Source organism: Citrus clementina, unplaced genomic scaffold (genome assembly GCF_000493195.1).
Source record: "Citrus clementina cultivar Clemenules unplaced genomic scaffold, Citrus_clementina_v1.0 scaffold_3, whole genome shotgun sequence".
NCBI classification, from domain to species: domain Eukaryota; kingdom Viridiplantae; phylum Streptophyta; class Magnoliopsida; order Sapindales; family Rutaceae; genus Citrus; species Citrus x clementina.
Window position 1 is genome coordinate 29,836,454 of NW_006262339.1, and position 26,163 is coordinate 29,862,616.

The window sequence follows — 26,163 nt, forward strand, 5'->3', positions numbered from 1 at the left end:
GACACAACAATTAATCTATCTGGACCCTTTTGGCTTCTTTTGCCTGCTTCAGCCTTTCAATATTTTCTGGAGTAATAAAATGATTAGAATCTATAGTTTCGACACCTTGCTCCCTTGCAAAAGCCTCGCTCCACATCTCTTTGTATTTCCATCCATGATGCAAGCTTCCATCTCAACTGTGCCAGCATTTATTAAGACAGATCCCTTGCCCGCATTAAAATTCGAGTTGTTTTCTAGTTCACGAACCACAAGTTCGACGACGTCCAAGGCATATTTTTGGGATTTGAGAGCGTCTACGCTGATGTCTAGACAGTGGCGAAGGGCGGCCTCACGTGGCTGGCGGCGCTCCGGAGGCATAGTCACCGGAATGTCTCCTGGTCCACCGTGTAGAGCGATCGCCCATCCCATTTTCTCTGCCAACTAACTCTCTGTTAATCAAGCACCTTACATGTGCAAAAATCTTTCAAAATTGTAAACCAATTATAAATGTTAAATCTTCAATTGGCATTCAAAATTTTCCAAATCATGATTTCTTAGACAAGAACGAGTAAAATGCACAAGATAATTGAACATGAAAATTTCAAGATAAAGCCAAACCCTAACCATCATGATAACCACGAGCCACCATTACCTTACCCCTCCACAACAAATCCAATACCATGCAAATCAATCCCAATCAATTTCTACACCAAAATCCCAACAAATTTTACTATTTAGAAAACTAAACCCACAAGTTTTAATACATACCCGATGTCAATTTTTAAAAAGAAAAATTCAGCAACCTTATCTGGATATGGATTGATTCGTCGAGGAAAAAAAATTAAAAAACCAATTGATTCTCATGGTGGTGGTAGATCGGCTTGTGGAGATGACGAACAAATGAAAAGACTGAGAAACAACGTGAATTGAGAGAGCAAGCAAGCGTGACGGCTTGAACGGAGGAAGAATGGTGGCATTTTGAATGGCAAAATAGTGTAGCTTTTATGATCTATTAAGAATGAAATTTTAATTCTACGGTTTCAAATGATGAAAGAGAGAGGCAAAATGGAGAGTGACTGGGAGAATGTCCGAGACTTTGACAAAATTGTGTGTTTTAAGCAATCTCATGGTAAATCGTAGCATTTTATCTTTTTGTTTTTATTTTTTCAATTTTTAAAAAGGTACTATTTGATTTTTAAAATAAAATAATATATTAAAATTTGGTCAAACATAGTCAAAATCATAACTCTATAACAATTTTTTGACGGAGCAAATTTCTATCACGTTTATATCATTAATTATTGATAAACAATAATTCTATGACAAAACCATCACTAATACATGATAGACCCATATTCTATCATGAGTCCGTCATGCTTTTATGATATATACAGAATCTGTCATAAGCTTTCTGTCATCTATTGTTAGTTTTCTTGTAGTGGAGAAACATTGAGGGCATGAAGAATTTTCACGTACACAAAAGTATTCAGATATATCTTGAACCAACACTTCATTAATTACTCATTAGGGATTATTAAATGAATTTTTTTCAATCAATAGCAAAATACAATATTTTAAAATTTGAATGATATATTTACTAAGCTTATGAGTTTAGTTATTTTTAATCAAAGAATATAGTATGTGAAGCTAATAAATAAACTTTCGTAATATTATGCAATAATTGCATAAATTGGAGAAATTAAATAAATAATAGAACGCGTGCTAAATCAACACGGATGCTGATTGTTTGGTGTAACAACTTATTTTTCACCTCCTAAACCTAAAATTGAGGATCTATCTATGGGAGGGGGACAATGTTGAGTGTTAGAAAATGCATATTTATAAAGGAGAAAACCGTCATTTTACATTTTAAGTCTTACTAACAACCCTTACTTTTATATATTTAACCTTCTTGTGATTTAATTACATGTGTTTTATTTTAATTAAGTATTTTATGTATTTTAGGGGCATTATAGTCATTTCACAATAAAGGAGAGATCAGACGACAAAACGGACATCACTTTTGAACTCAGGACGGTCGAAAACCTTAGGAGGAGCATAAAAGGAAAAATGGCACTATTCACATGTACAGTACTATTCACGTGTATGGTACTGTATACGTTACTGTTCACGACACTGTTCACATAAACGGATGATGACGTGGCATTGACCGATGATGTGGCATTGACTGATGAGGTGTCACGATCCTGTTGGACTAAAATTCTTATGTACTGTTGATGGTGACGTGGCAACATATCAGTGGACGAAAAATCTCGCGTACGGTGCATGCATCATACAGGATTATTTTCAACCAAACCGCGTTACTGTTCATCCGGGTCAAACCGTGTTACTGTTCATCCGCGTGGTCAAACCGTGGACTGTTGACTGATGACGTGGCGCAATCCTGAGCGTCCAAACTGTTTTTAATCCGATGGCCATGATTTACTCCATGTATCTATAAAAAGGGGGCCTCCCCCCCCTAATTTGATATCTCTGAATCCATTTTTGGGATCCATTTTCTGTAATTCCCTCTCCATCTTGTATTTTCTTCGTATTTTAATAAATTCCCATTTTGCCCCTAGTTCAATTATGAGTGGCTAATTTTCTTTCAAGCTTGGGTTGAAGGTGAAGTCTCAACATGTGTCATGGGCTTTATTTGGTAAATTTATTTTCTCTTCCCCTCTAGTTTTTGTGGATGTTTTGACTTCTCGTCGACAAATAATAATATTCTTGTCTAGTACCGCCTTGGTTTCACCGGCCCTCTAGTACAAGGTTATTATTATTTGGCACGATAAGCCCTTAGCACCATATTGATTAGAGTGTGGTTCATGAGGTGTGGATTCCTCCCTCATGATTTAATTGACATTAATACGGATTATTTAGCCCATGATGCATGTTGATACGAATCCAGATACCCAAGTACGTCATTTCAATAGAATTATCTTCAATTTATTCTCGCCATTGCAATTCCAATTTTAGAATTTATTCTCGCCATTTTAATTTAAGTTTTAGCATATACCAAATCATTTCCACCATAAATCCAACAACCCATTTACAAAATTAATTCTATACACAATTAAAATCCACCTCCTCGTGGGATCGACACTCGTCACCATAGATCTATACTACAATAGATTCGTGCGCTTGCGAGTACATTAAAATTTGCACAACAAGTTTTTGGCGCCGTTGCCGGGGAGGTAAGTAATTTTAATTCATAGAATTAATTTTTGTGAATAATTTCTTTTATTTGTTTTCTTGTATTTTTTTTTATTATTAAAAAAAAAAAGAAAAAAAAAGTGAATCTACATTTAAAGGTTAGTATTTCTTTTCTTTTTCTCTTCTTTAAAATTTTGTAATTTAATTTTCCATTTATTTTTCTTTGTAATTTTTTTTTTGTTTATCTTATTAATTTAATTTTTAGTTAATTTCTTTCACGTATTTATTTTTGTGTATTTTTATAGAAAGGTTGTAATAGCGCAATAAGGTTAGTATCGTAATTTCTCCCTCTTCTTTATTTTTATTTGTTTTGTTCCCATCTTTATTTTTTGTTTTGTTTGCATCTTTATTTTTATTTTATTTATTTTGCATGCATGGTCGTAGGTCATTATTACCTAATCTTGAACCTATAGACCTTGAATTAGAAAAAACACTTCGCACACACAAACACGTTAAAAATAAAATGGATTTACAAGCACCACAGGAGAGGCCATTTAAGGACTATTTTAGTCCCTTAGCTAATTTGAGCACGTCATGCATAAGATACCCAAATGTAGCTGCTAGGAGTTTTGAATTAAAACCTAGTGTGTTAAATTGTCTCCCTACATTTTATGGCCTAGAAAATGAGGATCCATATAATCATTTGAATGATTTTCATGCCATTTGTCAAACATTCAAATATGAGAATTTTTCAGATGATGACGTTAAACTTAGACTATTCCCATTTTCTTTAAAAGATAGAGCTCGTTCATGGCTTAATACATTGCCTGCTAATAGCATTGCATCATGGGAACAAATGGTTACAAAATTTTTAAATAAATATTTCCCAGTGCATAAAACCAATGCTATTCGCAGGGAAATCTCGGAGTTTACCCAGAAAGATGACGAGCAATTTTTCGAAACATGGGAGCGATTCAATGGGCTACTCTTGAAGTGTCCACATCATGGGTACGAGAAATGGCACCAATGCCAATACTTTTTGGAGGGATTATTGCCAAATGTGCAAGAATGGCTAATGGCAACAAGTGGAGGAGAGCTAATGTCAAAAAGTGCATCAGAAATTTGAGAATTCTTCCAGCGACAAGTAGATAATTCCCAACAACGGAGTCGATCACTTAGGACTACTAGAAGAATTAAAGGAGTGAATGAGGTTCAAATTGGCGAATCAACTTCAGGAATCAAAGAAGTCAAGGAGATGGTTGAAGGTCTTGCTCGACAAATAGCATCGTTATCGACTGCTAAATCAACAGAACCACATGACCAGGACTCATACTCAGATCAAGCCAATGCCATAGGTGTAATGAGAAAGCCATCAAATTACAACCCATACTCCAACACATATAACCCTGGATGGAGAGACCACCCCAATTTTTCATGGTCTCAAGGATTCCAACAGAATGGACCAGCAGCTCCAGCTCCACCAATGCAACAAATTCCTCAAGTTCCTCAAGCCTCTCAGCCACCATTTAGACCATACAATCAGAATCAGAATTTCTCTCAACCCAGACCATGGGAGGATTCATTCCAGAATCTCAAGAATCTTACTCACTCCACGATTGAGCAACAAAACCGCACCATTGATGGACTACGAAATGAGTTGAGAGCAGGTTTCAACTCACAAGCTCAATCAGTTTCAAGCCTCGAGAAGATGGTGGGACAACTTGCTTCTTCAGTTCAGACCTTGGCAATGACCGTTGAGAAAGGTAAGTTTCCAAGTCAACCAGTGCCTAACCCTAAAGGAGTACATGAAGCAAGTACCAGTTCACCACAGCAGCATGGAGAGGTCAAAGCAGTAATGACCTTGCGAAAAGGAAAGGAAGTCGACAACAAAGTGGAGATGCCGGTGACAAAAGAAAATCAAATTGTACCTGTGAATGTTGAAGACTCATCACCGGAGGAGAAAGAAGAAACTAACCCACGAGAATATGTTCCGAAAGCTCCATTTCCTCAGAGGTTAGCTAAAGGAAAAAAGGGAAAATCCACAGGTGAGATTCTTGAAATCTTCAAACAGGTAAGTGTTAACATCCCTTTGCTAGATGCTATAAAACAAGTTCCATCTTATGCCAAGTTTCTTAAAGACCTTTGTACTAAAAAGAGAAATATGCATGTTCAAAAGAAGGCATTTTTAACAGAAAACGTTAGTTCTATACTCCAACATAAAATTCCTTTAAAATGCAAAGACCCAGGCTCCCCCACTATCTCATGTAGTATAGGGAACCACACAATTGAGAATGCTTTGTTGGATTTAGGAGCTAGTGTAAATCTTCTGCCTTACTCTGTATTCGTGAAACTTGGACTGGGAGAATTACACCCAACTCCAGTGGTGTTACAACTTGCAGATCGGTCCACAAAAATACCTCGTGGTATTGTGGAGGACGTGCTTATCCAGGTAGACAAGTTTTATTTTCCTGTTGATTTCATTGTAATTGACACTCAACCAATACAGGATTCAAGGAAGCACATCCCCATTATTCTAGGCCGACCTTTCTTGGCAACTGCGGATGCTCACATTCAATGCAGGACTGGAAATATGCAATTGTCTTTCGGCAACATGACTATGGAGCTGAACATCTTCAACATTGCCAAACAACCTCACAGTGCAGATGATGGAATTGTTGATGTGGATTTAATTGAAGCATTAGTTGATGACACTTTTCTTTCAAACCTTAGTGATGATCCTTTACAAACATGTTTAACTCACTTTGGTTTGGATTTTGATGTTGACAGATCGGTCGATGAGGTCAACGCCCTGCTTGACTCAGCACTATCTATGGATACTAATAAATGGAAGTCAAGAGTTGAACAACTAGCACCATCAGAGAAGCAACTCATTCCATCATCAGAATCACCACCGAAACTCGAGCTCAAACCATTGCCCAACACTTTGGAATATGCGTTTTTGGGAGAAGAAAGTACTCTGCCGGTAATCATCTCATCATCCCTAAATGACGAACAAAAAGGTAAGTTGTTGGATGTTTTAAAAGAGCACAAAGAAGCATTAGGATGGACCATAGCAGATATTAAAGGTATAAACCCAGTAGATTGCATGCATTACATTCACCTTGATGAAAATGCTAAAACTACTAGGGAGATGCAACGTCGGTTAAATCCTAACATGAAAGAAGTTGTTAGAACTGAGGTCCTTAAGCTATTAGATGCAGGTATCATTTACCCAATTTCTGATAGTTCATGGGTCAGTCCTGTACAAGTTGTCCCTAAAAAGTCAGGAGTCACAGTAGTTACCAATGCTGATAATGAATTGATACCCACTAGAGTGACTACAGGATGGCGTGTATGCATTGATTATAGAAAATTGAATTCTGTCACACGTAAAGACCATTTTCCTTTACCATTTATTGATCAAATGCTTGATAGATTAGCAGGTCATGAATTTTATTGCTTTCTAGATGGCTACTCAGGATACAATCAGATCCCCATAGCACCAAAAGATCAAGAGAAAACTACTTTCACTTGCCCTTTTGGCACATTTGCATATAGGAGAATGCCATTTGGATTATGTAATGCACCTGCTACATTTCAACGATGCATGCTAAGCATTTTTTCTGATATGGTTGAACGATTTCTTGAAGTCTTTATGGATGACTTTTCTGTCTTTGGTGATTCATTTGATCAATGTTTACATCATCTAACACTAGTTCTGCAGAGATGTATCGAGAAGAACTTGGTCTTAAATTGGGAGAAATGCCATTTTATGGTAAAACAAGGTATTGTTCTCGGTCACATCATTTCGAGTAAAGGTATTGAGGTTGACAAAGCCAAGGTGGATCTCATTTCTAATCTTCCTCCACCCAAAACAGTCAGAGAAGTAAGATCTTTCCTTGGGCATGCTGGTTTCTATAGACGTTTCATTAAAGATTTTAGCAAAGTTTCTAGACCCTTATGCAATTTACTTGCTAAGGATGTACCTTTTATCTTTAATGATTCATGTCTTATGGCGTTTGAAAAATTAAAACAGTTGTTGACATCATCACCCATCATTCAGGCCCCGAACTGGAAATTACCATTTGAGCTCATGTGTGATGCATCTGATTATGCAGTAGGAGCAGTATTAGGACAAAGAGTTGATCGAATTGCCCATGTTATTTACTATGCTAGTATGACATTAAATGATGCACAGTTGAACTATTCAACTACTGAAAAAGAAATGCTAGCAGTAGTGTTTGCATTAGAAAAATTTCGATCTTATCTCATTGGTTGTAAAATAATTGTGTTCACAGATCATGCTGCTCTTAAATATCTTCTCACAAAGAAAGATGCAAAAGCTAGACTAATTCGTTGGGTGTTACTTTTGCAGGAATTTGACTTGGAATTCAAAGATAAGAAAGGGTCAGAAAATGTTGTGGCGGACCATCTCTCTCGTCTCCATTTTGACACAATAATAGAACAATTACCATTAAATGAGTCATTTCCAGATGAACAATTAATGAGTGTGGAAGTATTACCTTGGTATGCTGATATAGTTAATTATCTTGTTACAGGTAAACTTCCAGAGCATTGGACCAAGCAAGATAAGGCTAAATTCTTTGCAGAGATAAAGAATTTCTTTTGGGATGACCCATATTTGTTCAAGTATTGTGCAGACCAAATTGTTAGACGATGTGTCCCAGAAAGTGAAATTCAGAATATCCTTTCATTCTGCCATGAACAAGCTTGTGGAGGCCATTTCAGCGCTAAGAAAACAGCGACTAAAGTTTTACAATGTGGTTTCTATTGGCCATCTATATTTCGAGACGCTTACACTTTCTGTTCTTCATGTGATAGGTGTCAACGAATGGGGAGCATTACACGAAGGAACATGATGCCACTAAATCCAATTTTAGTGGTTGAGATTTTTGACGTATGGGGTATCGACTTCATGGGACCCTTTCCCCCGTCTTTTGGCCATCAATACATATTGGTTGCTGTTGACTACGTATCGAAATGGGTAGAAGCAATTCCATGTAGGACCAATGATCACAAGGTGGTGATAGCATTTTTGAAAAGCAACATTGTTTCACGCTTTGGATTCCCACGAGCGATAATCAGTGATGGTGGTGCCCACTTTTGTAACAAAGCATTCAAAGCTCTTTTGACAAAGTATTCAATCACACACAAAGTGGCGACCCCGTATCATCCGCAAACCAGTGGCCAAGTTGAGATCTCCAATCGAGAAATAAAGCACATATTAGAAAAAACGGTGAGGCCGGACAGAAAAGATTGGTCATTAAGACTTGATGATGCCTTATGGGCATATAGAACGGCTTTCAAGACCCCGATTGGGATGTCACCCTACAGGCTAGTGTATGGAAAAGCTTGCCACCTACCTGTGGAACTCGAGCATCGTGCATATTGGGCCATCAAGAAATTCAATTTTGACATGCAGCAAGCCAGCTCAGAAAGAAGATTACAGCTGGCAGAACTTGAAGAAATTCGCAATGACGCGTACGAAAATGCCAAGATTTACAAGCAACGAATGAAAGTCTTCCATGATAAGCAAATTATGAGAAAATCGTTCACTCCAGGTCAGAAAGTGCTTTTATTCAATTCTCGCTTGCACCTATTCCCAGGTAAGTTACGCTCTCGTTGGTCTGGCCCATTTATTGTTCATACTGTTTTTCCACATGGGGCAATTGAAATTAAAGACCCAAAGAACGGTGTCACGTTTAAAGTTAATGGTCAAAGATTAAAGCCATATCTAGAGTACCAACCACATGAAGAAGACACCGAAATAAATTTGAGTGACCCACCAAATTTGAATTGATTTTTTTTTCTTTTCGTTGATTTGATTTTTCTTTCTTTCTTTTTATTATTATTCTTTTGCTAATTGAAATTGTTTTTGCATAAGTGTGTTTATTTTACCATTAAGTTTTCTCTTATCATTGTTAATCATGAGTCTCATACTTAGACCGTTCCTCCTGAACATTCTTAAACCACTTCAACGTGTCAAAACTCATCTCAAAAGACAGATTCAATTTTGTAAAACACATCGCATTTGGGCTCTACAACCACCAGAGTTAGTAGCCTATGTTGAGGGTTTAGAACACCAACTCAGAGACATTGAGAGAAGTGTTTACGACATCCAGTTGGAGCTTGAGGTAAATTCAATAAGAGGACGATTTTAATTTTCTTTGTGTGTTTTAATTTGTTTTTCTATTTGTGTGCTTTAGTTTGTTACCCCGGTGAAATGGCGGATAACGGTACTCCGTGACAATCAAGTCGGTTACTTCAGTTTCCCATAATAACTGATATTCTGAGGCGAAGGTATGGACAGAAACGAGATTCTAGCGAAGCTTCACAAGCGATTCCCTTCACTTCCTCAGAATGCCCTCCTTACGATCTATAAAGCTCGGTCCGAACGCATGCGATTACTCATGAGGAATAACATACCTGCTGACATCCGTTGGTTAATCGAGGCTAAAGTACGATCAGCAGGTGAGTTACCTCCAAAATTTATTGCATACATGCCTGGTTGTGGTAGAGGAAATTATGCAAGAAAACGACGAGCTCGAAGAATTTCTGTTGCTTGTCATAAGTGTGCCAGAATGAGTTGCAATAAAAACCCATGTTCTTTAGGAATGATGTCTGATAACAGGGAAGATAAGATTCAATTCATTAGGGATGGCTTGAATAAGGAGTCATTGGATGATATCCTTTTGTCTCTTGAAACGCATCCCAGTGGATATGTGCAAGGAGCGATTCTCCAGTTATGGCCATTATTCCAGAAAGAGCATGCACGATATAGTCTCGGGAATCTGACTATAAACGACCCTGTTTGCCAGTTTATAAGAAAACTGGATAGGAAGCCTATCCTCGACCCATAGAGGACGTTCAAGCCGTTTCTGGACGTAAAACCAGAGGAAGATGTGAGCCACAGTCGCAACTACCTGTAAATATCCTTTTACTTTATTGTTATTTTATTTCACTATTGTCTTATTGTTTGCATTATTGTCTTTAATAATTTTATTACTGTTTGCTTTTTCCTTTTACTGTTTTCTTTTTGACTTGCGAGCCACGTGCTTTACGCGTTATTTGACACTGATATATTACCTCATACACAACCATGACCCACTATCACCAAGACTCTTAAATGTGATTTCTTTTTTGTCAAGCACTCACAAATTGTTTTCGAGAAGTATCACAATGGCAGCTACTCCCAATAGACAATTCAAGAACATTTGTGTGCTTTCTGGATTTACATATGGCAAACATAAAGAGTTCGTTGAGGCAGCCATCGATCTTGGTCGACGTATAGCAGAGAGAAAATTACACTTGGTGTATGGAGGAGGTAACCGAGGATTATCAAAAATGGTCTCAGAAGCAGCTTTTATCAGAGGAAGTCAAGTGTTAGGCATCATCCCAAGAGTTCTAAAACCATTGGGCAGTTCGTCTGACTCATCAACTGGAGAAGAGTTAGTCGTCTCAGGTATGCAAGAAAGAATAACTGAAATGCTTAATCATGCTGATGCTTTTATTTTCCTTCCAGGAGATCTTGCAACACTAGAGGCACTTATCACGCTAGCATCTTGGGCCCATCTGCACATCCACCAAAAACCCATCGGTTTGTTAAATGTCAATAACTTTTATGATGGCTTTATCGCATTTCTTAACCATGCAATAAAAAACTATTTCATTCCCGCTAATGTGAAAAAACTCTTTATTTGTGCTCACACTGCTAATGAGCTACTGGATCTATTACAAGCTTATAGACCGGAGCCAGACCCCTGGACCTTTGTGTTGGAGCGTCCAAATAATGATGGTAACAGTAGCAGCAGTAAGAAGTACAAATTAGATTTAACTCTCCGCCTGTAAATATTTTCTTCTGTGTTGCACCACCCAGGTGATGTCTTCTAAACTCTACTTCTTTCATTTCAAACATTGAGGACCATGTTTCGTTCTGGTTGGGGGGAGGGAATAGTCGACAATTATGAAATTTTGGTTAAGTTTTTACTAATTTTTTGTTGTAGAAACTAACTGTTGCTAACTTTTTGTGTTGAAGATGGCTGAATATGGAGTGTAGTGACTCTAGAAACGCATCTTCATCGTTTAAAAAAAAATTAAAAAAAAAAAAACTTAAAAAAAAAAATTAAGACATTTTCTTTTTTCTTTATTATGTGTTTATGTTTATTTTTCTTCTTTTTAATTTATCCTCTATAAAAATGCATTTTCCAACTTTTGAGTCGAATATGGCTGAATATGGAGTGTAGTTCCTCTAGAAACGCATCTTCTTTAAAAAAAATAATAAAAAAATCATTTTCTTTTCTATCATTTTTGTAACTTTTCTAAATTAATTTTTCTACATCATTTTCACATTTCTGCATGCATATTTTTTTATTTTTTTTTTAGAATAGGTTGGGGGGTAGAATGTTGTTTAAAAAAAAAAAAAGAAATTTTGATTTGTTTTAACATTGGGTGACATGATTAATTTAAATTTTAGTATTTTTATTATCTTTGGTCTTAAGTGATGTTACATTATGTTTGCTACTCTACATGTTGATGTTGGAGACATATATGAGTTGCTTGAAGGAATGAACATGTCATAATAAGTACCAAGTGAGTTTTTGAGCCTATCATTTTTCTTGGAGAGTAACCCTTTTGCCCATTCTTTATACAGCTTAACAGTTTATTATTGTATACACGATCTCTAGATTTCTTTTGAGTTAACCCTTAATAAAAAAAAAAAAAGTGTGTTGCTACATTTGGAGGCCCATCTAACTAGTAGATATGGAAGGTTATTCAGAGCCCTAAAAGACGATGGAAAGGCCATCTTTGATCCGTTTGAGCCTTTCTAGCCATCCCTTTTATTAAATATCCATAGTTAACCCTTTTGAGCCTTTAAAAAAAAAAAAAACATTTTCTTTGTCAACTTATCATCTTGACCCACTCCGATTTGGAGTATTACCCGATGTCTTATAAGTTCCATCACCTATTTATGTTTGAGAAAATGTAAATAATTATTTTGTTCAGTGAAGTTATGCCAAATAAAAGCAAAAAACAAAAAAACAAAAAAACAAAAACAAAAACAAAAGTTGTTGTTTCAAAAGAATAAAAATAGGTGAAATCCACCTTGCAACTTCCAAAAAAAAAAAAAAAAAAAAATTCTCTGCATTTTTCTCAAACATACACTTTATTTTCCTTATTTCCCTTCTTTGTTAACCATGTCCCTAACCTACGTTACGTCCTAATAAAAGTCCTTCTTGATTTTAGGGAACTATAGTCCGAAGTAGAAGCTAGTTATATGGGCTAAAAAGATGTAGTGATGCATAATTAAAAAAAAAAAAAAGATAAATAAAGTGGGTTGACTAACATTTTATTTGACTTGAGATCGTATTATTTCTAAGCTGAGGGCATATTTATTTCATCTTGGTGAGAGCATGTGATATCACTTCTTTATTATTTTCTCTCTCAATTACCATTCATTGGAGTGACTATTTTTATTGGGATTAATTTATTTGTGAGAGTGTCACTACTTCCAGTGAGATTTTGGGGTTTGACATGTCATTCTTGAGAGTAGCTAAAACAAAGTCTACTGGGCTAATTCATGTGGATGGTTGATGTGGGTGTGATGTTGCTTTAGACTGGAGATAATGCTTATACTTTTATTTGATTGCTATCATTAATCTGATGGAATAAATACGAGTGTTTCTATTAAAAAAAATATATATATTTTGAATTTGAATTTTGTTTTCGCTTTATTTGCTAGGGACTAGCAATAAGCTGGTTGGGGGGTGTGTTGAGTGTTAGAAAATGCATATTTATAAAGGAGAAAACCGTCATTTTACATTTTAAGTCTTATTAACAACCCTTACTTTTATATATTTAACCTTCTTGTGATTTAATTACATGTGTTTTATTTTAATTAAGTATTTTATGTATTTTAGGGGCATTATAGTCATTTCACAATAAAGGAGAGATCAGACGGCAAAACGGACATCACTTTTGAACTCAGGACGGTCGAAAACCTTAGGAGGAGCATAAAAGGAAAAATGGCACTATTCACATGTACAGTACTATTCACGTGTATGGTACTGTATACGTTACTGTTCACGACACTGTTCACATAAACGGATGATGACGTGGCATTGACCGATGATGTGGCATTGACTGATGAGGTGTCACGATCCTGTTGGACTAAAATTCTTATGTACTGTTGATGGTGACGTGGCAGCATATCAGTGGACGAAAAATCTCGCGTACGGTGCATGCATCACACAGGATTATTTTCAACCAAACCGCGTTACTGTTCATCCGGGTCAAACCGTGTTACTGTTCATCCACGTGGTCAAACCGTGGACTGTTGACTGATGACGTGGCGCAATCCTGAGCGTCCAAACTGTTTTTAATCTGATGGCCATGATTTACTCCATGTATCTATAAAAAGGGGGCCTCCCCCCCCTAATTTGATATCTCTGAATCCATTTTTGGGATCCATTTTCTGTAATTCCCTCTCCATCTTGTATTTTCTTCGTATTTTAATAAATTCCCATTTTGCCCCTAGTTCAATTATGAGTGGCTAATTTTCTTTCAAGCTTGGGTTGAAGGTGAAGTCTCAACATGTGTCATGGGCTTTATTTGGTAAATTTATTTTCTCTTCCCCTCTAGTTTTTGTGGATGTTTTGACTTCTCGTCGACAAATAATAATATTCTTGTCTAGTACCGCCTTGGTTTCACCGGCCCTCTAGTACAAGGTTATTATTATTTGGCACGATAAGCCCTTAGCACCATATTGATTAGAGTGTGGTTCATGAGGTGTGGATTCTCCCCTCATGATTTAATTGGCATTAATACGGATTATTTAGCCCATGATGCATGTTGATACGAATCCAGATACCCAAGTACGTCATTTCAATAGAATTATCTTCAATTTATTCTCGCCATTGCAATTCCAATTTTAGAATTTATTCTCGCCATTTTAATTTAAGTTTTAGCATATACCAAATCATTTCCACCATAAATCCAACAACCCATTTACAAAATTAATTCTATACACAATTAAAATCCACCTCCTCGTGGGATCGACACTCGTCACCATAGATCTATACTACAATAGATTCGTGCGCTTGCGAGTACATTAAAATTTGCACAACAGACAACAGCAGGAACAAGAGTAATTTTAGTGGAAGCATTCAATAAATTATTTTTAGATCATAAACTTGATCCATAAAACTTTGAAGTCCAAATGATCTTTGATCTAGCCTATTTAGGTAGTTAAAATTTAAGGTTTTAAATGTGGTAATGTAGTAAGTAGAATTTGTGGTGTTGAGTATGTTTGTTAGGTTTGATGTATGATTATGATTTATGTGGTAGTTAGGTTAATTTAAGGTTATGATTAAATTGTAACAAGTATAAATACCTCATTTTTTAATTGGTTTAAGTAACAAGTAGTAGTAAAGCTTCTTAGCTTTAAAAGAGCTGCAATTGAGAAGTTATATTGAGCTCAAACAAAAAAAGAGTATTTTGAGTATTTGATCATTCAAATTCGCTAATAAAGTGCTATTAGAGCCAGTAATCAGTGCTCCATATAGTCATGTAGCATATCAAATCAGAGAACTTGACGAGAGGAACGTTATGCCGTAAAAATCACCATGATCGAACTTTAGACGCCCCGCACTTGCTGCTGGAAGTTTCCACCCTAAAACTAAGTCGACTCACGAAGTTAAACCAAATTGAACCAAGGTGAATCACTCTGAATTGAGCTAGACAGAGATAAATTGATTCAGAGCCGAGTCAAGTAAACCGAGTTGAACTGATCCGTTGATCGTTGACCATCAGCCATTAACCATTGATCGAAATTTAAAATTTTGATCTGAGTCCCTCCCAAGATTTTTTAATGCTCTGGATCCATCCATACAATCATAATTTTCAAACTTTAACTCTATAAAGAGTTATGAGAAGTAGTGGCATGACATCATTCTAAGTTTCACTACTAAAGGGAAGCAACTTCGACAATTTGATTATTAAAATGAAGGCCCTTCTTGGAGGTCATGATGTTTGAGAAGTCATTGAAAAAGTCTACAATGAGCTAGAATATGAGGCTTTTTTGACTCAACAACAAAAAGATAATTTAAAGGATTCAAGAAAAGAAACAAGAAAGCTCTCTTCCTTATCTATCGAGCATTGGATGATGATAGATTTGAAAAGATTTCAAGTGCAACTTTAGTGAAGAAACATGCGAAAATCTTGAAACATTTTATAAAGGAGAAGAGAAAGCGAAAAATGTGCGTCTTCAAACTCTAAGAGGTGAGTTTGAATCATTCCACATAAAAGAACCTGAGTCCATTTCTGATTATTTTTCAAGAGATCTAGTCGTTTCAAATCAACTGAGAAGAAATGGTGAGAAGATTGAAGATGTAGAAATTATAGAAAAGATGCTTCTCTCATTAAACCTAAGATTCGAGCTCATAGTTGTGACAATTAAAGAGACAAAAGACTTGAAGAGTATGACAATTGAAAAACTTCAAAGTTTGCTACAAGCCTACGAAGAGAAGCATAAAAATAAGCAAGGGATCAATGAGCAGCTCCTCAAGATGCAAATTAAGGAGAAGACAACAAGCCAAGGTAATGAGATAGGATAATGGTCTCGAAGTAGAGGTAAAGGTCAAGGAAACAATGGAGCACATTATCGTGGATGAGGCAAGAATTTCAACAACAATAACTCCAACTATGAAAAAGGAGAAAGCTTAATCAGTGGATGAGGATGAGGCAAACCAAAATCAAGGTATAAAAAATCCTAAGTACAAGGCTACAATTGTCTAAGGTTTGGGCATTACATTTTAGAATGTAGAGCTCCAAGTATCAGAGTTAATGAGAAAGTGAATTATGTCGAAGAAAAAAATAAAGAAGATGGTACACTTTTACTCGCATGTAATGACACCGGTAGAGATCAAGTAAATGCATGGTATCTTGACATAGGTACTAACAATCACATGAGCGAAAATAGAAACATGTTTATGGAATTGAATGAATTAGTGAAAGGCAATGTTACTTTTAGATATGATTCAAAAGTATTAGTAAAACGAAAAGGTAAAATTCTTTTTCATGTAAAAGATGGTAGCCACCAATTGATTTCAAATGTTTACTATATGCCCAATATGAAAAGCAACATCATCAGTTTAGGTCAACTCTTGAAAAATGACTATGATATTCAATTAAAAGATTATAATCTTTTTTTCTAAAAGATGATAAAGAAACCTAATTACGAAGGTGAAAATATCAAAAAATAGAACGTTCTCTTTGAATATTCAAAATGATGTTGTAAAGTTTTCAAAGAATTGTTACAAGGATGCATTCTGGCTTTGGAATCTTCAATAAGGGCATCCTAACTTTGAGGACTGGAGCTACTATCCAAGAAGAATATGGTGAAAGGTTTACCATGCATCAATAACTTTGATCAACTTTGTGAAGGATGCTTACTAGGGAAGTAATTTAGAAAAGGCTTTATAAAATAGTCAAACTTAAAAACAAAAAAGTTGGTCGAGCTCATTCACACATATGTTTATGGTCTAATCAAGTCAAGCTCCCTTTATAAAAGTATTAACTTCCTATTCTTTTGGGTGTACCTTTTGAAGTAGAAGTTAGAAGTCTTCGAAGCTTTTAAGAAGTTTAAAGTTGTAATGGAGAAATAAAGTGGGCACCAGATTAAAGCCATGAGATCTGATCGAGGAGCAGGAATTCCTTTCCAAAGAATTCCAAGGGTTTTGTGAAGCAAATGGAATTTGACATCCTTGACTGTTCCATGATTCCTCCAGCAAAATAGCATAGCAGAAAAGAAGAATAGAACCATTCTCAACATGGCAAGAAGTATGTTGAAAGGTAAGAGATTGCCTAAAGAATTTTGAGCTGACGTTGTTACATGTGCAGCTCACCTATCCAACAGATCTCCATCAAGAAGTGTATAGGCAATACATCACAAGAATCATGGAGTGGCAGAAAGTCAAGCATATCCTATTTAAGAGTTTTTGGAAGTATAGATCATGTATATATACCAGATGAGAGAAGAACCAAACAAGATGACAAAAATAAAAAGTTTATCTTCATCGGCTATGACAACAATTCTAAAGGATGTAAAATGTACAACCCAAATAATGGGAAGATCGTAATCAATCAAGATGTAATTTTTATGGAGAAGGAGAATGGGATTTTAATTCTCATGTTAAAGACCTCAACATCTTTCCACTTGAAGAAAAATGAACAAATAACAAAGGAGTAAGTAAGAGAAGAATAGCAAGAGCCCACTACTCCACCTACCTCTCCAGCATCAACCACTCATGAAGATTCACCACCATCATTTTTCAAGGAGATGAGATGTAGCATGCACATAAAGTTTATGAGATTTTTATGAGGTAATTGAGAGACTTGATAGCCTCACTCTCTTCTGCCTCTTTGCTAATTGTGAGTTAGTAAACTTCCAAAAAGTTATACAAGATGATAAGTGGAAAAAAGCAATAGATGAAGAAATCAAAGTCATTGTGAAGACTAACACTTGGGAACTTGCTACTCTTCCCAAAGGTCACAAAGCCATTGGTGTCAAATAGATGTACAAGATGAAGAAAAATGTCAAAGGTGAAATTGAAGAGCACAAGTCAAGGCTAGCTACAAAAGGCCATAACTAAAGGGTCGATATCAACTATAATGAAGTATTTGCTCCTGTTGCCGACTGGAAACTATAAGACTAGTCATTTTATTAGTAGCCCAAATGAAATAGAAAATTTTCCAAATATATATGAAGTCTGGTTTCTTTAATGGATTCCTCGAAGAAGAAGTCTATATTGAACAACCAATAGACTATGGATAAAAGAGCATGAAGATAAAGTTTTGAGATTGAAAAAACTTTTTATAAGTTAAATCAAGCACCAAGGGCATGAAATAGCAAAATTGATGAGTATTTTCAAGAGAACGCCTTTATTAAATGCCTATACAAGCATGCTCTTTACGTAAAGACGAAGATGAAGATATTTTGATTGTTTGTTTATACCTAAATGATATCATCTTCACTATAAGTAATCCAAGCTTATTTTAAGAGTTCAAGATAGTGACTACAAGAGTTTGAGATGACTGATATTAGACTTATAGAGTATTATCTCAGTGTTAAAGTTAAGCAAAAAGAACAAGACATATTTATTTTCCAAGAAAGCTACGTAATAACTCTATGAAATGATAGTTATTATGGCAATTCTAGACTTAAATCAAGACCACTTAGAGAGTAAATGATGTGTTTTTACTACCTTTTTGTTACGTTTTGCATAAACATCCATTTTAGTTTAGTCTTAATAACTTTTGCTTGATTTAAAGTAATTTGTGCTCAAAACATGTGCATAATTATAGGTTTTCAGAAGTTTATAATCCATGAAGGGATAGTTGTTGTGCAAATTTTAATGTACTCGCAAGCGCACGAATCTATTGTAGTGTAGATCAATGGTGACGAGTGTCGATCCCACGAGGAGGTGGATTTTAATTATATGTAGAATTAATTTTATAAATGGGTGGTTGGAATTGTGGTGGAAGTGATTTAAATTATTCTAAAATTGGAATTGAAATGGCGAGAATAAATTAACGAGAATTAGATTGAATTGACGTACTTGGGTATCTGGATCCGTATCAACATGCATCATGGGCTAAATAATCCGTATTAATGCCAATTAAATCATGAGGGGGGAATCCACACCTCATGAACCACGCTCTAATCAATATGGTGCTAAGGGCTTATCGTGCCAAATAATAATAACCTTATACTAGAGAGCCGGTGTAACCAAGGCGGTATCTAGACAAGACTATTATTATTTGTCGACGAGAAGTCAAAACATCCACAAAAATTAGAGGGGAAGAGAAAATAAATTTACCAAATTAAGCCCATGACACATGTTGAGACTTCACCTTCAACCCAAGCTTGAAAGAAAATTAGCTACTCATAGTTGAACTAGGGGCAAAATGGGAATTTATTAAAATACGAAGAAAACACAAGATGGAGAAGGAATTACAGAAAATGGATCCCAAAAATGGATTCAGAGATATCAAATTAGGGGGGGAGGCCCCCTTTTTATAGATACATGGAGTAAATCATGGCCATCGGATTAAAAACAGTTTGGACGCTCAGGATTGCGCCATGTCATCAGTCAACAGTCCACGGTTTGACCACGCGGATGAACAGTAACACGGTTTGACTCGGATGAACAGTAACGCGGTTTGGTTGAAAATAATCCTGTGTGATGCATGTACCGTACGCGAGATTTTTCATCCACTGATATGCTGCCACGTCACCATCAACAGTACATAAGAATTTTAGCCCAACAGGATCGTGACACCTCATCAGTCAATGCCACATCATCGGTCAATGCCACGTCATCATCCGTCTATGTGAACAGTGTCGTGAACAGTAACGTATACAGTACCGTACACGTGAATAGTACCGTACATGTGAATAGTGTCATTTTTCCTTTTATGCTCCTCCTAAGGTTTTTTACCGTCCTGAGTTCAAAAGTGATGTCCGTTTTGCCGTCTGATCTCTCATTTATTGTGAAATGACTATAATGCCCCTAAAATACATAAAATACTTAATTAAAATAAAACACATGTAATTAAATCACAAGAAGGTTAAATACATAAAAGTAAGGGTTGTTAGTAAGACTTGAAATGTAAAATGACGGTTTTCTCCTTTATAAATATGCATTTTCTAACACTCAACACACCCCCCAACCAGTTTATTGTTAGTCCCTAGCAAATAAAGCGAAAACAAAATTCAAATTCAAAATATTGTTTTTTTTTTTTTAATAGAAACTCTCGTATTTATTCTGTCAGATTAATGATAGCAATCAAATAAAAGTATAATCATTATCTCCAGTCTAAAGTAACATCACACCCACATCAACCATCCACATGAATCAACCCAGTAGACTTTGTTATAGCTACTTTCAAGAATGACATGTCAAACCCCAAAATCTCACTGGAAGTAGTGACACTCTCACAAAGAAATTAAACCCAATAAAAATAGTCACTCCAATGAATGATAATTGAGAGAAAATAATGAAGAAGTGATATCACATGCTCTCACCAAGATAAAATAAATATGCCCTCAGCTTAAAAATAATACGATCTCAAGTCAAACAAAAACTGTTAGTCAACCCAATTTATTTATTTATTTTTTTTATATGCACCACTACATCTTTTTAGCCCATATAACTAGCTTCTACTTCAGATTATAGTTCTCTAAAATCAGGAAGGACTTTTATTAGGATGTAACGTAGGCTAGGGACATGGTTAACAAAGAAAGGAAATAAGGAAAACAAAGTGTATGTTTGAGAAAAATGCAGAGAATTTTTTTTTTTTTTGGCATAACTTCACTGAACAACATAATTATTTACATTTTCTCAAACATAAATAGGTGATGGAACTTATAAGACATCGGGTAATACTCCAAATCAGAGTGGGTCAAGATGATAAGTTGACAAAGAAAATGTTTTTTTTTTTTTAAAGGCTCAAAAGGGTTAACTATGGATATTTAATAAAAGGGATGGCTAGAAAGGCTCAAACGGATCAAAGATGGCATTTCCATCGTCTTTTAGGGCTCTGAATAACCTTCCATATCTACTAGTTAGATGGGCCTCCAAATGTAGCAACACACTTTTTTTTTCTTTTTTTTTTATTTTTATTAAGGGTTAACTCAAAAGAAATCTAGAGATCGTGTATACAATAATAAACTGTTAAGCTGTATAAAGAATGGGCAAAAGGGTTACTCTCCAAGAAAAATGATAGGCTCAAAAACTCACTTGGTACTTATTATGACATGTTCATTCCTTCAAGCAACTCATATATGTCTCCGACATCAACATGTAGAGTAGCAAACATAATGTAACATCACTTAAGACCAAAGATAATACAAATACTAAAATTTGAAATTAATCATGTCATCCAATGTTAAAACAAATCGAAATTTTTTTTTTTTTAAACAACATTCTACCCCCCAACCTATTCTAAACATGAAAGGAAAATATGCATGCAGAAATGTGAAAATGATGCATAAAAACTAATTAGAAAATTTCCACATAAAATTATAGAAAACGAAAATATTTTTTTTTTAATTTTAAAAAAGATGCGTTTCTAGAGGAACTACACTCCATATTCAGCCATCTTCGACTCACAAGTTGGAAAATGTATATTTATAGAGGAGAAATTAAAAAGAAGAAAAATAAACATAAAAACATAATAAAGAAAAAGAAAATGTTTGAAATTTTTTTTTTTAGTTTTTTTAATTTTTTTTTTTTTTACGATGAAGATGCATTTCTAGAGTCACTACACTCTATATTCAGCCATCTTCGACACAAAAAGTTAGCAACAGTTAGTTTCTACAACAAAAATTAGTAAAAACTTAACCAAAATTCCACAATTGTCGACTATTCCCTCCCCCCAACTAGAACGAAACATTGTCCTCAATGTTTGAAAGGAAAGAAGTAGAGTTTAGAAGACATCACCTGGGTGGTGCAACACAGAAAACAATATTTACAAGCGGAGAGTTAAATCTAATTTGTACTTCTTACTGCGGCTACTGTTACCATCATTATTTGGGCGCTCCAACACAAAGGTCCAGGGGTCTGGCTCCGGTTTATAAGCTTGTAACAGATCAAGTAGCTCATTAGCAGTGTGAGCACAAATAAAGAGTTTTTTCACATTAGCGGGAATGAAATAATTTTTTATTGCATGGTTAAGAAATGCGATAAAGCCATCATAAAAGTTATTGACATTTAACAAACCGATGGGTTTTTGGTGGATGTGCAGATGGGCCCAAGATGCTAGCGTGATAAGTGCCTCTAGTGTTGCAAGATCTCCTGGAAGGAAAATAAAAGCATCAGCATGATTAAGCATTTCAGTTATTCTTTCTTGCATACCTGAGACGACTAACTCTTCTCCAGTTGATGAGTCAGACGAACTGCCCAATGGTTTTAAGACTTTTGGGATGATGCCTAACACTTGACTTCCTCTGATAAAAGCTGCTTCTGAGACCATTTTTGATAACCCTCGATTACCTCCTCCATACACCAAGTGTAATTTTCTCGCTGCTACGCTTCGACCAAGATCTATGGCTGCCTCAACGAACTCTTTATGTTTGCCATATGTAAATCCAAAAAGCACATAAATGTTCTTGAATTGTCTGTTGGGAGTAGCTGACATTGTGATACTTCTCAAAAACAATTTGTGAGTGCTTGACAAAAAAGAAATCACATTTAAGAGTCTTGGTGATAGTGGGTCATGGTTGTGTATGAGGTAATATGTCAGTGTCAAATAACGCGTAAAGCACGTGGCTCGCAAGTCAAAAAGAAAACAGTAAAAAGGAAAAAGCAAACAGTAATAAAATTATTAAAGACAATAATGCAAACAATAAGACAATAGTGAAGTAAAATAACAATAAAGAAAAAGGATATTTACAGGTAGTTGCGACTGTGGCTCACATCTTCCTCTGGTTTTACGTCCAGAAACGGCTTGAACGCCCTCTATGGGTCGAGGATAGGCTTCCTATCCAGTTTTCTTATAAACTGGCAAACAGGGTCGTTTATAGTCAGATTCCCGAGACTATATCGTGCATGCTCTTTCTGGAATAATGGCCATAACTGGAGAATCGCTCCTTGCACATATCCACTGGGATGCGTTTCAAGAGAGAAAATGATATCATCCAATGACTCCTTATTCAAGCCATCCCTAATGAATTGAATCTTATCTTCCCTGTTATCAGACACCATTCCTAAAGAACATGGGTTTTTATTGCAACTCATTCTGGCACACTTATGACAAGCAACAGAAATTCTTCGAGCTCGTCGTTTTCTTGCATAATTTCCTTTACCACAACCAGGCATGAATGCAATAAATTTTGGAGGTAACTCACCTGCCGATCGTACTTTAGCCTCGATTAACCAACGGATGTCAGCAGGTATGTTATTCCTCATGAGTAATCGCATGCGTTCGGACCGAGCTTTATAGATCGTAAGGAGGGCATTCTGAGGAAGTGAAGGGAATCGCTTGTGAAGCTTCGCTAGAATCTCGTTTCTGTCCATACTTTCGCCTCAGAATATCAGTTATTATGGGAAACTGAAGTAACCGACTTGATTGTCACGGAGTACCGTTATCCGCCACTTCACCGGGGTAACAAACTAAAGCACACAAACAGAAAAACAAATTAAAACACACAAAGAAAATTAAAATCGTCCTCTTATTGAATTTACCTCAAGCTCCAACTGGATGTCGTAAACACTTCTCTCAATGTCTCTGAGTTGGCTTTCTAAACCCTCAACATAGGCTACTAACTCTGGTGGTTGTAGAGCCCAAATGCGTTGTGTTTTACAAAATTGAATCTGCCTTTTGAGATGAGTTTTGACACGTTGAAGTGGTTTAAGAATGTTCAGGAGGAACGGTCTAAGTATGAGACTCATGATTAAAAATGATAAGAGAAAACTTAATGGTAAAATAAACACACTTATGCAAAAACAATTTCAATTAGCAAAAGAATAATATAAAGAAAGAAAACAAAATCAAATCAATGAAAAGAAAGAAAAAAAATCAATTCAAATCTGGTGGGTCACTCAAATTTATTTCGGTGTCTTCTCCACGTGGTTGGTATTCTAGATATGGCTTTAATCTTTGACCATTAACTTTAAACGTGACACCGTTCTTTGGGTCCTTAATTTCAATTGCCCCATGTGGAAAAACAGTATGAACAATAAAGGGACCAGACCAACGAGAGCGTAACTTACCTGGGAATAGGTGCAAGCGAGAATTGAACAAAAGCACTTTCTGACCTGGAGTGAACGATTTTCTCATAATTTGCTTATCATGGAAGACTTTCATTCGTTGCTTGTAAATCTTGGCGTTTTCGTATGCATCATTGCGAATTTCTTCAAGTTCTGCCAGCTGTAATCTTCTTTCTGAGCTGGCTTGCTGCATGTCAAAATTGAATTTCTTGATGGCCCAATATGCACGATGCTCGAGTTCCACAGGTAGGTGGCAAGCTTTCCCATACACTAGCCTGTAGGGTGACATCCCAATCGGGGTCTTGAAAGCCGTTCTATATGCCCATAAGGCATCATCAAGTCTTAATGACCAATCTTTTCTGTCCAGCCTCACCGTTTTTTCTAATATGTGCTTTATTTCTCGATTGGAGATCTCAACTTGGCCACTGGTTTGCGGATGATACGGGGTCGCCACTTTGTGTGTGATTGAATACTTTGTTAAAAGAGCTTTGAATGCTTTGTTACAAAAGTGGGCACCACCATCACTGATTATTGCTCGAGGGAATCCAAAGCGCGAGACAATGTTGCTTTTCAAAAATCCTATCACCACCTTGTGATCATTGGTCCTACATGGAATTGCTTCTACCCATTTCGATACGTAGTCAACAGCAACCAATATGTATTGATGGCCAAAAGACGGGGGAAAGGGTCCCATGAAGTCGATACCCCATACGTCAAAAATCTCAACCACTAAAATTGGATTTAGTGGCATCATGTTTCTTCGTGTAATGCTCCCCATTCGTTGACACCTATCACATGAAGAACAGAAAGTGTAAGCATCTCGAAATATAGTTGGCCAATAAAAACCACATTGTAAAACTTTAGTCGCAGTTTTCTTAGCACTGAAATGGCCTCCACAAGCTTGTTCATGGCAGAATGAAAGGATATTCTGAATTTCACTTTCTGGGACACATCGTCTAACAATTTGGTCTGCACAATACTTGAACAAATACGGGTCATCCCAAAAGAAATTCTTTATTTCTGCAAAGAATTTAGCCTTGTCTTGCTTGGTCCAATGCTCTGGAAGTTTACCTGTAACAAGATAATTAACTATATCAGCATACCAAGGTAATAATTCCACACTCATTAATTGTTCATCTGGAAATGACTCATTCAATATTAATGGCTCTGTAATTGAGTCAAAATGGAGACGAGAGAGGTGGTCCGCCACAACATTTTCTGTCCCTTTCTTATCTTTGAATTCCAAGTCAAATTCCTGCAAAAGTAACACCCAACAAATTAGTCTAGCTTTTGCATCTTTCTTTGTGAGAAGATATTTAAGAGCAGCATGATCTGTGAACACGATTATTTTACAACCAATGAGATAAGATCAAAATTTCTCTAATGCAAACACTACTGCTAGCATTTCTTTTTCAGTAGTTGAATAGTTCAACTGTGCATCATTCAATGTCATACTAGCATAGTAAATAACGTGGGGAATTCGATCAACTCTTTGTCCTAATACTGCTCCTACTGCATAATCAGATACATCACACATGAGTTCAAATGGTAAGCTCCAGTTCGGGGGCTGAATGATGGGTGATGATGTCAACAAATGCTTTAATTTTTCAAACGCAACAAGACATGAATCATCAAAGACAAAAGGTACATCCTTAGCAAGTAAATTGCATAAGGGTCTAGAAACTTTGCTAAAATCTTTAATGAAACGTCTATAAAAACCAGCATGCCCAAGGAAAGATCTTACTTCTCTGACTGTTTTGGGTGAAGGAAGATTAGAAATGAGATCCACCTTGGCTTTGTCAACCTTAATACCTTTGCTCGAAATGATGTGACCGAGAACAATACCTTGTTTTACCATAAAATGGCATTTCTCCCAATTTAATACCAAATTCTTCTCGATACATCTCTGCAGAACTAGTGTTAGATGATGTAAACATTGATCAAATGAGTCACCAAAGACAGAAAAATCATCCATAAAGACTTCAAGGAATCGTTCAACCATATCAGAAAAAATGCTCAACATGCATCGTTGAAATGTAGCAGGTGCATTACATAATCCAAATGGCATTCTCCTATATGCAAATGTGCCAAAAGGGCAAGTGAAAGTAGTTTTCTCTTGATCTTTTGGTGCTATGGGAATCTGATTATATCCTGAGTAGCCATCTAGAAAGCAATAAAATTCATGGCCTGCTAATCTATCAAGCATTTGATCGATAAATGGTAAAGGAAAATGGTCTTT

General features: G+C 36.0%; 1 non-coding gene and 1 pseudogene across 1 annotated transcript; both read right to left on the reverse strand.

The window, feature by feature from the left end:
* Positions 1-10: 10 nt before the first annotated feature.
* Positions 11-429, reverse strand: LOC18048949 (annotated as a pseudogene).
* Positions 430-4,042: 3,613 nt separating this feature from the next.
* On the reverse strand, positions 4,043-4,146 carry LOC112100438. The gene has a single exon (XR_002906810.1). It is a non-coding gene; the product is annotated as a small nucleolar RNA R71 (small nucleolar RNA).
* Between the last annotated feature and the right edge of the window lie 22,017 nt (positions 4,147-26,163).